Consider the following 13142-nt stretch of genomic DNA (forward strand, 5'->3'; position numbering starts at 1 on the left):
ATCAACCTGTTAGTTATGGCATTTCTTTTATTGCAAGTCTATGTTCTGAACGTTTTCCGCAATGTTCTACCACTATTTTCTTTTTGCAAGTAGAAAGAGGAGGTCCTTATATTCAAGGCCTATGTTTGCCAATTTCAGCAGGTTCTATGGCTAGAAGAATGGAAGAAGTAGGAATGTGACTTACCATTGCTAGACAGGGTTAGTAAAATGTGGGCAAAGAAATGTGTCAGAGAGAAGGAAGACATCTTTACAAAGATACAGATGTAGGAGAACATATAGTGTATAAGGAGAATACAAGTAGATCAATATTGTTGGGTAATGCACAGTTTAAGACAAACCAGTTTGTATTGAAGATGGTTGGGAATAGGACTAGATTAGGAACATCTTGTATACCATACTTAGGAGTTCAGATTTTATTTTATAGAATAGTAGTTGCAGAAAATTTTGGATTCACTCAGGGGTTGCTCATTCTTTCTGTGAACACTGTTTTCTCCCCTTCTCCAGTTGTTCCTCACAAGTTCTTTCTTTACCTGTTTAATATCTTGCCTTCATTTGAACAAAGGCTTCAGGATGTAAAAAGCTTGGAAACTGCCACTGAGGTGATGACATTTCACATTCTGGCAGCAGTATAGAGGGTAGGTGAGAAGCATGATGCACAAAAAGATGGGAAGATCATTAGGGATGCTATTCAAATAGTTTGGACAAGAGGCATATAGTATCTGCTTATTAAACGGCCCTAGAGAAGTGGAATCCATTGTAGATCTACTGCAGAGGTACACTTAGGACTTATGATGTGAGTGGGTGACGAAAGTGTTAGGACAAGGCAAAGGTAGTTTGTAGCAGATATGGGATCCAGATTGATGTCGAGATCCCCCTCCCTTTTTAACTTTCATAATAGTTTCAACTATAGTATTAAGAGCTTACTTAGCCCCAGAACTATTTGATAAAGTTGCCTACAGAATTCACTATCACCCCTAAACTCTTGAGTATGAGTATTTCTTATAAACAAGGACATTCTCCAACATAATCACAATATAACCATTAAAACCAGGATATTGGCATCAATATTTTAGATTTTCTATTCCTCAGACTCCATTTGAGTTTCACTGGTTTTTCAGATAACTATCTCATATAATAGAAAGATTCTGTTCAAAATCATGGACTACATTTAGTTATCATGTATCTGGAACAATGCTTTGATCTTTACTTTTTTTTTTAAAACATATTATTTATTTGACAGACAGAGATCTCAAGTAGGTGGAGAGGCAGGCAGAGAGAGAAAGAGGAGGAAGCAGGCTCCCCACTGAGCAGAGATCCCGATGCGGGGCTCGATCCCAGGACCCTGAGATTATGACCTGAGCCGAAGGCAGAGGTCCAACCCACTGAGCCATCCAGGTGCCCCTGATCTTTACTTTCATTCCTTTAACACTTTTAAAGATTATAGGACAGTCATTTTGAACAAGGACCCTTAATTTGGGTTTGTCTAGTGTTACCTTGTTAATGGATTCAGGTTATGCATCGTTGGCAAGAATTTCAAAAAAGTGATGCTGTGTTACTACTCTCATTACTTCCTATTGAGGTAAACATAATATCAGTTTGCCTCATTACTGATGTTCACGTCAGCCTTTCTTCATCTTTTTACATTGAGTATACACTTAAAATAATCTTAACTTTGGAATCACATAAAGATGACTATAGCTCCAGCTCACAGTATAACAGTGATCAGTATAACAGCTTGATCAGTAAGTTGTAGATATAATTATTTATTGGTAATTTTCAGTGCTCTTTTGAGTAAACAATGTTTTTTTCTGTGGATCTGTTTATATTGGCAAGTTCATTAGTCCCTTCTTTTTGTGTGGTTCCTTCTTCCCACAAGGTATTCTCAAAATTATTTTTACTTCTTTACTGTGAATTTTACCTCTTCAATGCAAAATTTATATTTACTCCGTGTGCTTGTTTTACGCTCCACAAATATCAATTCAGGGTCAAACACGAGATAATTAGACATGTGCTAACACAGTTAGTGTTAGAGGAGATTCTAATTTTTTTCTTTTACATTACTACTTTATCTGTTTTACCTTATTCAAGTAAGCCTTACCATAAACTTCTATATGAGATCCAAATTAGATATGTATGTGTAGAGTATATATAGAAATACGTTATCCCTTCATATTTACAGCTAAATATGACATTTTGGCCACCTTTTCTTGGGGGAAAATACAACCCCCTGATAATTAAGCTTAGCTTACTTTCCTTGGGATAAATCTCATTTATCTTTGCATAAATCTTGCAAACTCATTAAGGAAACGTAGTAAATTTCACATAACCAGCTTAAACCAAAATGGGACTTAATTTTTCTTAATGTAGGCTCAGCAGATTTAATTTAAATAAACATAAACTGATTTTAATATTATTTACAACATGAAAATTTTTTTGACAGTATTGAATAGTAAAGCTACTAAAACCATAAACCAAAGCAATATGAATAAAAATATTGCCTAGACACTCTTTTATACAAGACTTAGAGAGAACATTTCCTTACTCGGTGATATGATCATGTTCAAATGTAGGCCCTAGAAAAGTATTTCCTTCACAAGGCTCATCTATGCATAAAAGTGTGACTTTTGAATCTAAAAAATTATTTTGACTTCTTTACTGTGAATTTACCTCTTTAATGTAATAATTATATTTACTTCGTGTGCTTGTTTTATGCTCCACAAATATCAATTCAGGGTCAAACAGGAAATAAGCCGACACCTACAGATTACTTTTTCAGCTGAAATGAGACTGTTTCTTAGCTTACTCTTGATGTTCATTGAGTAAGAAAAAGGTTGTTTGAATGCATGATGAAAACTGAAGCATAATGTTCATTGGTTTCTTATGAATAGGAGGATATTCTTTTCTCCACAGAAACCCAGAACACATCTGGGGCAGATTAGTAAAACTCATCTTGCATAAGACTGCAGCTCTTCCTTTTTCTCATGGCAAATTCTCATAATCAGGAGATTCAGAAAAAGAGTTCTGCCCAGTGATCATTTGTGATCACTTCTTCCCTTGAAAGGGAAGAAAATCAACTCACTTTTGTTCTATAGCTTCTTCAGGTGGTTTCCAGTAAGACTTGAGACTTGATTATATCCTTTTTTAGTTAAGCCCAAGCAGCACTGGAAACATTTCATAATCTCCTTTTTGTAATGTGGTGTTTTCCAAAAGTGCATTTTTCTTTTAAATCCAACAATCTTGTCCCTTGAAGTCAAAGCTTTTCTTCATGTCTTACAGAGACTGAGGAGTTAGTGCTACATTGGCTAGTTTCTGCAGCTATTCTTCATCTTCAAAGTAATCAATGAAATCTAGCCTTCTGTTGTCTTAAAAGGACTCCTTTTAGCTAAGATACCTTGTTGAGAATTTTCCTCTGCTGAACCACTGGATTTCTTTATGTAGTAGAAAATGTCCTTCAGCATTCTGGAGTGAAATAATCTTTGTTTAATGAAGTTAGCCATTTTATAGTATCTTCCACACTTACTTATTTTGTCTCAAGAGTTTTTGACACTAGTACATAGATACCTTCTGGTTTAATGCATGTCCCCAGAGAAACGGATATCAAGACAAAGTATGTGATGGGCAGGAAGCCCCCCATCAGAATTGGCTGTTGGAGCATTCCCATCATACAGTCATTTGCTGGGAGAAGCATAGACGCATTATGGCCAGGTGTAAATGTTGCAGTGAATTCCAAGATAATGGAGCAGGTTCTGTTGAAGGGATATCTGAGCAGGGCATCATTGTGGTCACTGTACTCTCCTTAACCCATCTGAACTTTGACACCATCCTTCCATGTGGATGCCTTTTTTACCCTGCTCATGTTTGCTACTCTCACCCAAACGGATGTTCTCATTTTGCTCTGCCTTTGACCTGCTGGGCTTTTCCACTGTTAGATCACTCCTCACCCTTCTCATTCAGGCTTTGACACCCGTGTTGGTCCACTTTCTTTTCTCCTACCATACCCCACACACAAGGGGGCCCTCCTCACTCTGCTTAAATTGATCCCCCCTGTTGTACTGCTCCCCTGCCTCCTGCACATACACCTTACTTGCTTGGCTCCACCAAATGACTTTAGGACTAAATTGTTGAGGGAAGGGATAGTAGAAGGAAGAGGAAGAGCCACCAGTTTTCTTAAATAGGCAGTTGGCTAGAATATGGCTCCATTCACTGAGATAGAGAAAATAGTAGGAGCATTTAAGAACTAATTTGGGCCGTGTATGTGTGTGTGTGTGTGTGTGTGTGTCTGTGTGTGTGTGTGTGTGAGAGAGAGAGAGAGAGAGAGAGAGAGAACAGGAGTTTAGATTTTAAGATAATGGATTTGGAGTGATTGTGAGACAATATAGTGAAACTAGTAGGCTCAATAGAGGAGTTTGGCTGGCGATAATAGGATTGGTTGTCAGTAGTTTCTATGTGATAGTTAAAACCCTAGGTTTGAGAGAAGCTGCAGAGCAGGAAGGAGCTAACAACAGAGAACAACAGTGCCACCTAAGGAGTGATACCAAGAAAAGGATGATACCAAGGGAAACTGAAGGACAAGAGAGTTGTAAAGAAGAGGGAGTGCATGTTCAATAATGTAAAAAGCTACAGAAATGGTAAAAGATCCAGTGGGATTTAGCAACCAGTTGCCGCCCCCCCCCCAAAGATTATTTATTTATTTATTTAGGAGAGAATGAGAGCCAGCAGGAGCAGGAGGTGGGGGGGTGGGGGGGCGAGCGTGGCATGGGAAGGCAGAGGGAGAGGAAGAAGCAGACTCCTGGCTGAGCTAGGGAGCCTGACGCGGGACTCCACTCCAGAACCCTGAAGCGTCTGCTTCAGAACTGCTGAAGGCAGACTCTTAACCAACTGAGCCTCCTGGATTCCCCTAGCAGCCAGTTTAAAATTTAGTTTTAACGGAGTAAACACAGATTGCAGAGGTAGTAGAGTTAAATGGAATGAAGAATTAAATTTAGCCCAAACAAAAATAATCAGTTAAAAAAACATAAAAAAAAAATAGGCGTTGTCATGTGAACTGAGAAATAGTGTCCTGTATCATTTATTTTTTTTTAAAGATTTTACTTATTTATTTGATAGAGAGAGAGATCACAAGGAGGCAGAGAGAGAGGGGGAGGCAGGCTCCCTGCTGAGCAGAGAGCCCGATGCGGGCCCGATCCCAGGACCCTGGGATCATGACCTGAGCCGAAGGCAGAGGCTTAACCCACTGAGCCATCCAGGCGCCCCTTCTGTATCATTTATAATAAAAATATATATGACTGAGGTACTGTGTGGATTTAAAATGTTCAAAACTATAAACCTTAATGAACATTTGCTGCTTACATGAATACTTGCATCATGCTCCTCATACTCATTTTGTGTTGCTTTTGTTAATCTCCATTATTAAGGACCTATTCAGCCAATTTTGTAGTCCTTGGAAGATTTTCACCTTAAGTTACATCTGTGGTTTCCCAGTTAACCACAGTATAAGCGATTTGGACGTAGAATTATTCAACAAGCTATGTGCTTTTTTTTTTTTTTTTAAAGATTTTTTTATTTAGTTATTAGAGAGAGAGAGAGAGCAAGCACAGGCAGAGGCAGAGGGCGAAGCAGGGTCCCTGCCGAACAAGGAGCTGGATGCGGGACTCGATCCCAGAACGCTGGGATCATGACCTGAGCCGAAGGCAGCCGCTTAACCAACTGAGCCACCCAGGCGTCCCAAGCTATGTGCTTTTGAAGTATCAATCTTTTTTTTTTTTTTTGAAGTATCAATCTTTTAAGTCACATACTTGTTTTTTTATAGCTTGTGTTAAAGTAACAAGAACTTTGATAAAAGGAGAAAAGTGATAAATATTAAGGCTAGATTTATACCCGGTTTTAAAAATACTGCACAGAATGTGTTCAGTACAACTTTTAAAAATATGGTTAAAGTTATTAATACTGTGTTTGTGACGTGGCTTGAAGTTCTTTGGTAAAGAAAGTACATAGTTGGCTTTAAAAAGATTTAATATTTACTCACTAAAAGGTGTTTTGAAGAATAAGTTGAGCATTTTTGGCTTTGAGTAGGTGCTGAAGATAGTGGTGGTGATAAAGGGAAGTCTTTTTCCTTAGGGCACTTAAATTCTAGTGAGAAGATAATACAGATAACAAATGAATAGATGAATGCATAGATAGATAGGCATTTACTGTATTGCAGACACCAGTCTAGTGCTTTTATACATTGCTTGGAGAAGAGTAAAACAGGGAAAGGGGGAAAGGGACTATGATGCAAGGGAGTTATTATTTTAAATAAGATGATTAGGGAAATTGTCACTGCTTGGGGGACATTTGAACTGAGTCCTGAAGAAAGTAATGGGAAGAACTATGTGAGTATATGAGGAAAGCATTCAGGCAGCAGGAATGGCCAATGCAAAGGCTCTGAGATAGCAGCATATTTTCTTCGTCAAGAAAGAACAGCATTAGAGTGAAACAAAGTGAAAAAGAGAGAATAGAATATAAACTCAGAGAGGTGGGGGTATGAGTAGATTATTATACAGAGACCAACAGGCAGCCAAAAAAATTGACTTTCATTATGAGTGAAATGTAAAACCCTTGGGGGATTTTGAGTCACTGAGTTATCACTTAGTCATGATGTGACTTACTTTATTGTTTATTCCAGATACTATTAATCAGTTTGTCTATAATAATTAATAAATAACTTGGAATATAGAAAGTTCGTAACATGAACTTGGAGTGTTAGTAAGTGGTGGGGCCACAAGAGGGCTCCTGATGATTAGGGAGCTTCCTTTATCATTCAGGGAAGATTCTAAACTGCTTGCAGAAGGTGATTCTAGGCTTTCAGTTATCCTTCCCAGTGATCAGTACAGTTTGGTTTATGTTCCTGCCATCTACATCTTAAAGCTTAAATGACTTTGTTGCTCATGTCCGATGGATTGTATCCTGCCATATAATTCTAAAACTGTCTAAAAAATGCACAGTCGTTTGGAGGCTTTGGATGTTTGCTTAAGTCACCCCTTGTTTTATTAGTATAACTAGTGTTCCCCAGTTACGTAGATTTCAAGGTCATTTCAAGGTTAGTGTTTGCCATGGAACTAGCTCTAGTTCACTCTGAGATAGGCTTTCAGAGCTCAGTTTTTTTAATGCGTACTTGCTCATACTGATTCCTTTAAACATCCTAAAATAAGTTCAGATGGTGTTGATTAATCCGAGGTATTTTGAAAAGCAAGGTTCCTGAGAAACTAGTTAAAAAGTTTCTGAGAAACTAGTTTTTAAAAAGCATGGAAATTAGGTCTGAAGTGTCACTAAATCAACAAGGTATAGTGACTAAATGTTACCCAGTATTTTCTAGGACTTGGTGAAGCCCTGGAGTAATTCCTTTCTATCATAGTAACCTTATTTCTGAAATTTTTTGAAGAGCAAAATTATTATAATATTTCTTCATCCTAGGATAGAGGAGACTGTAGGCATCTCTTCTAGGCATCCGTAGGTTCAGAACTGTCACAATAATGAATGATGCTGCCAGAAGAACCCTGTTCTGGTCACTTACAAAGGGAAAAGTGATGCCTTTCTCTCCCCCTTTCTATATGGGCTATCTGAACTTCTGATTTATTTGAAAAATTTACTGGTGAATGTCTATTAGAACTTTCAATTTCTTTGATCCTTTTATCCTTGGTTATATTTCCAGGAGCAGCCAATAGGTAATGCTGTGGCTTCTTTGCTGGTATCTCAAAATACTGTGTGAATCTTGCATTGCAAATAGTGCTCTTTCTAGAGGATTTAGATAAAGTAGGTACCATCCACCTTCATTATTTATAGATTTTGTGTTTGCGAATTTGCCTACTCACTACAGTTTGTGACACCAAAAATCAATATTCATGATGCTTTCACAGTCATTTGTAGATATGAGCATGCACAGAGTGGCAAAAAATCACTTGGCATGCACATTCCCATCTGAGGTCAAACAAAGTGACACTCTGCCTTCCTGGTCCAGCTCTCATACTGTAACAAGTGTCCTTTCATGGTCTATTTAGTGAAATATTTGGCTTTTGAAAATGGCTCCCAAGCATAGTGGCAAGGCACTGTCTAGTGTCGTAATGTGTCTTACAGAGAGCAGAGAGTTGTTAGATAAGCTTTGTTCAGTGCTGTAGGCTGTGAGTTCAATGTTAATGAATCAACAATATGTATTAAGTACATGTCTTTAAATAGAAACATACACATGAAGACTATATATCGATGAGTTGGCCAAAATGTTGTGACCAAGGCTTTCAGGAAGTTAACCCTGTGTTTCCCCTAGGGGCAGTGGTTCAGTATTTGTGGTAACTTTATAGAATACAATTACTACAAATAATGAGAATGGACTATGTTTAGTTAAGGGTGATGATTTATAGAGACTTCAGTTATCTGAAATATTTTATAATTCCCTCTCTCTAAACCTATGTTTTCGGTCTGTTTAAATACATACATCCAGAGTTAGTTATAATGTAAAATCTGATTTTACCATGGGTTCTGGTCAGGTTAAAAGTCATTGATCAACTTGTAAAGAAGAATTTCTAAATGTTATTCTCCAGAAAATTAAAATGTGCCTGATCATATTGAGCGTTCAGTAAATATTTGTTTTATAGTAATTATCTTTGAGCATTGTACAGATTCTGGTTTTAGAAAAGAAGTCATAATCTGCCCCTCACCCTGCTCACGCATATTTGCACATGCTTTCTCTCTCTCAAATAAATTAATAAAATCTTAAAAAAAAAAGAAAGTGTGCATTTTGGGGGTTAATATTTTATTAACTTTTCCTATATAATAGTTTCAAGTTTTAGATCAATTTTTTTTAAATGTGGGACTTTATAAACTCTTTTTAAAAAGGTCCCCCCACCCCCCGCAAGACAAAACCAGAGAGGGAGAAAAACCATAAGAGACTATTAATTTCAGGAAACAAACTGAGGGTTGCTGGAGTGGAGCAGGGTAGGAGGGATAGGGTCGCTGGGTGATGGACATTGGGGAGGGTATTGCTATGGTGAGTGTTGTGAATTGGTGTAAGACTGATGGATCATAGACCTGTACCCCTGAAACAAATAATACATTATAGATTAATAAAAAAATAAAAGGTTCCCTCCCTTATAAGAGTGTTTAGTTGATTCTGATTTCCTATTACTTATTGGAGAAATGTTTATTATTTTAATCAGGTCATTAGCTTACTTAATAGATCATTGTTAGAAAAAAACTAATTTCCTAAAAATGCTGGGGTTTTTTGGTTTGTTTAAATTTGAGTTTATGAATACCAGCAGAATATGAAATTTTCTTTTCCACTCTCCATTCCCAAAATGGGTCAGAGAGATCCAATCCAATATATATTCTGCTTGGACAAATTTTTATGTAAGTCTGTCAGATATTTTCAGCCTCTTCAAATATTCTGGGATTCCTAAAATCTGACTTTTAACTTTGTCATTGTATATTTTATATTGGCTGTGCTTTAAATCTAATTCTTCTACTTGGGTTTACCGTTTTTGATCAGGTCTATCTGTAAGAATCTGTGTTATTTTGAAAGCTATCTATATGCTATGGTTGTAAATATGAGTCAATTGACTTTATTGGCTTAAATTAAAGACACTTTTTTCTCTGTTCCTCCCAATATAACACTAAAGTTACACAATGATAGTGATTTGACTTTTTATTTTTCCTAATTAGTAACGGAAGTGTTCACTGATGATCAGTGCAAGTACTATTTTAGAAATGCCAGTCATAAACTTTCTGTTTGTTGATAGGCTATTTACCAACAGTCTCCTCCCTACTTTGCACATACTCTTTATGATTAGTTTTATGACCTTTGTTCTTTCATCTTTTTCATGTTGTAAGTTGCTCTTAATATGTCATTTAACCCGTTTCAGTCTCTTAAAAATATGCTTCTTTGGTTGGCATATATAGGGCAGTTTGCTTGGGGTCTGGCTTATTCCAGGCAATGAATGACCCTGATTTCATGCTGTTCTATGCATAATCATACAAATGGAAAAATGTTCCTGTTAGTTTTAGGGGAATTAGACTTTAGAGGCAGTTACTAAAGCAAGATTTTAATTCTTTGAAGGAAGCCTATGAATAGTAGGTTTACCTTGATATATGCTGGGATGCTATATATATTCATTTGCATAGGTCAGTGTTTTTCAGTCTGTTATTTTTAACCTGCTTTTCTGTGATGTTTTTGTAGTTTGTCTTTTACATATATGAGCCAGTAAGATTTTGATGACCTTTATTTTCTTTAGTTTATTATTATTTTATTTTTTGTAGAAAACAGATGTATTTAATGTGCTTTTTTTTAAAACCCTACTTTCTACCTCATATAGAAATTTTGTTATTGTGCTTATCTGAATTGTAAAGAAGGACCACTTGATTTTTTTATTTTTTAAAATTTTTAATTAATTTTTAAAAAATTAACATATAATGTATTATTTGCCCCGGAGTACAGGTCTGTGAATCATTAGGCTTACACACGTCACAGCACTCATCATAGCACATACCATCCCCAATGTCCATAGCCCAACCACCCTCTCCATACCCCCCTCCCCCCAGCAACCCTCAGTTTGTTTTGTGAGATTAAGAGTCTCTTATAGTTTGTCTCCCTCCTGATCCCATCTTGTTTCATTTTTTTCCTTCCCTACCCCCTAACCCCCCACTTTGCCTCTCAAATTCCTCATATCGGGGAGATCATATGATAATTGTCTTTCTCTGATTGACTTATTTCGCTCAGCATAATACCCTCTAGTTCCATCCATGTCATTGCAAATGGCAAGATTTCATTTCTTTTGATGGCTGCATAGTATTCCATTGTCTATATATACGACATCTTCTTTATCCATTCATCTGTTGATGGACATCTAGGTTCTTTCCATAGTTTGATTATTGGAACCACTTGACTTTTATAAACCACATTTGATATATATTACATCATGATTTATTGATTATATTTGATCATCAAAATATCATGCACGTTGGAAAGTTTCCTTCCTTCTCCCTAAAGGACTATTTCAAACCCCTTTCTTTAAATTTCTAACAACCTCTTCTCCCAAGATCACTCTGATGATAATGGCAACATTGCTTCCTACTTTAAAAAGAAAAGGAAAATAATTGAAGGAACGAGTAGGGAATTTCCCAAGACTCCTGCCACTTATAAAAATTTACCTGTTTCCAACTATTTACACATTGAGAAATATGGTAAAAAGGAAATAAATATAAAGTACCTATAATACCAGTCTTCTTTCCCATCTTTTATCATAAATGAAGTATCCATTCCATTTTTTTTTAACTGAAACTAGTCCTTCCAATTTTTGAAATCATTCTCATCATCCCCATTTAATTACTGACAAACATCACTTCACCATTTCCCCCTTTTCTTGATTACATTATCAACTTTGTTTTGTACGGGATCATTCTTGTCAGTATACTGATATACTGCTAGTTCTCTAGTCTTAAAGAAAAAAACATTTTCTCTTGACTCTGTTTTCCTTACCAGTTATCACTCCCTTTTGCTTGTTCTTTTTTTGCAACAAACTACTAACTTGTTTGTACCCATCATCTCTATTCTCTCTTCCTAGTTCTTAAATCTACTTTAATCAGATTTCAACTAATAAAACTCCTGTTACTAGTGACTTTCATGTTACTGAATCCAGTGGTCAGTTCTTTCTCGTCATCCTACTTGAACTATCAACAACCATTGTCATTTTATACTTTCTCTTCCTGGGTATGCTTTCTTTACGTCAGGGCCTCAAGAATGTCAGTCATTCCCAGTTCTCCTTGTTAGTCATCTTTGTTGGTTACTCTTTCACTCAGAATGTTGAAGTGTCTCACAGTTCAGTTATTGGAACACTTCTTTCTGTACTGTACTTCTACTTGTAATTAGAATCAAAGAATTTCCCCCCACACTACAGCTTTTTTCTTATAAAGTGTAGATGATAGAAAATAAAATGAAATACTGCTATTCTAAAACTATCTTTCGGACTTTCAGACCCCATTTCATAACTTGCAATGGCCCTTTGGCGGATTCACCTCCAGTGGCAAGGGTTTGAAAAGTAAATAAGGCTGTTTTATCTGAAGACCATTGTGATATATAATACAATGTACTTATTCTTAGAGCATGATAGAAGATGGGTATTATATTTCTTATATCTCATAAACCTTAAAGATATATTTTTAAAATATTTTATTTAATATTTATTTAAATAACAGACCGTCAGGCAGGCAGATAGAGAGGGGGAAGCAGGCTCCCTGCTGAGCAGAGAGCCCGATGTGGGGCTTGATCCCAGGATGCTGGTATCATGACCTGAGCTGAAAGCAGAGGCTTTAACCCACTGAGCCACCCAGGCACCCCAACCTTAAAGATATTTTTAAAAAGGAATTCTATATGAACTTGGCCAGTGTGTTGGCATTATTTTATGTAGCCTCAATCATGTCCATATAGATGACTGCAAAAGATGAAATTCAAGAATGAACATTATGAAAAGATTCTATATCAAATCAAGTTTTAGAGTCTATAAAACATAAAAGCAAATGTATTTGATACATAACATTTGAGAAATACGGTTAAAAAGTAAGTTTAAGGCTCTTACAATACTACTACCTAAATGTAGTTTATATTTTGAAATCTTGTCTTCTAGTCTTTATGCAGTTTAATAATGCTGTGATCCTATAATTACCTGTATTTTGCCCTTAGCGTAATACAAACATCCATGTTCTCACAATTTTTTAAAATGCACATCATGTTTAGGAATTACACTGTATATATCCCATCTCATGGATTCCTTTGTCTTGAACATTTGGGTTTTGATTATTTTTATTTACATTTATTTTTATTTTTTGCTTTTTTGGATAAAGCTGCAGTGAGCATCCTTTGCATAATTTTTTTTTCTGTTTTAGGATTACTTCCTTAGGATAGATTGCCAGAAGTGGAGTTACTGGGTCAGAGGGTATGAACTTACGAACTTTTTTCCTTTAAAAAAAAAAATAAATTTTTTTTTATTTGTTCTCCAGTTGATTTATATTCATTGTGCAAAATGAAAATCATAATGATTATACTTGGTACCTGTCAAAAAAACATGTCTTAAGGCAGAGTTCTATGATCAGAGAAGTTCGGGAAATTCCTACATAAATAA

The 13142-nt window shown here is 36.2% G+C and overlaps 1 protein-coding gene across 5 annotated transcripts in view; it reads left to right on the forward strand.

The window, feature by feature from the left end:
• The window catches only part of FBXW7 (F-box and WD repeat domain containing 7), a 230013-nt gene that overhangs the window by 119976 nt on the left and 96895 nt on the right, over nucleotides 1-13142 (forward strand). Inside the window, exon 1 of one of the 5 annotated variants that reach the window (XM_045995247.1) lies at nucleotides 12925-12956. The exons of the other annotated variants lie outside the window; for them this stretch is intronic. The gene's annotated coding sequence lies outside the window, so the exon portion shown is untranslated. Of the gene's footprint in view, nucleotides 1-12924; nucleotides 12957-13142 lie in introns of those variants that run through there. 5 annotated transcript variants of the gene reach the window in all.

The sequence above is a fragment of the Meles meles genome, chromosome 2, assembly GCF_922984935.1.
Source record: "Meles meles chromosome 2, mMelMel3.1 paternal haplotype, whole genome shotgun sequence".
NCBI lineage: Eukaryota > Metazoa > Chordata > Mammalia > Carnivora > Mustelidae > Meles > Meles meles.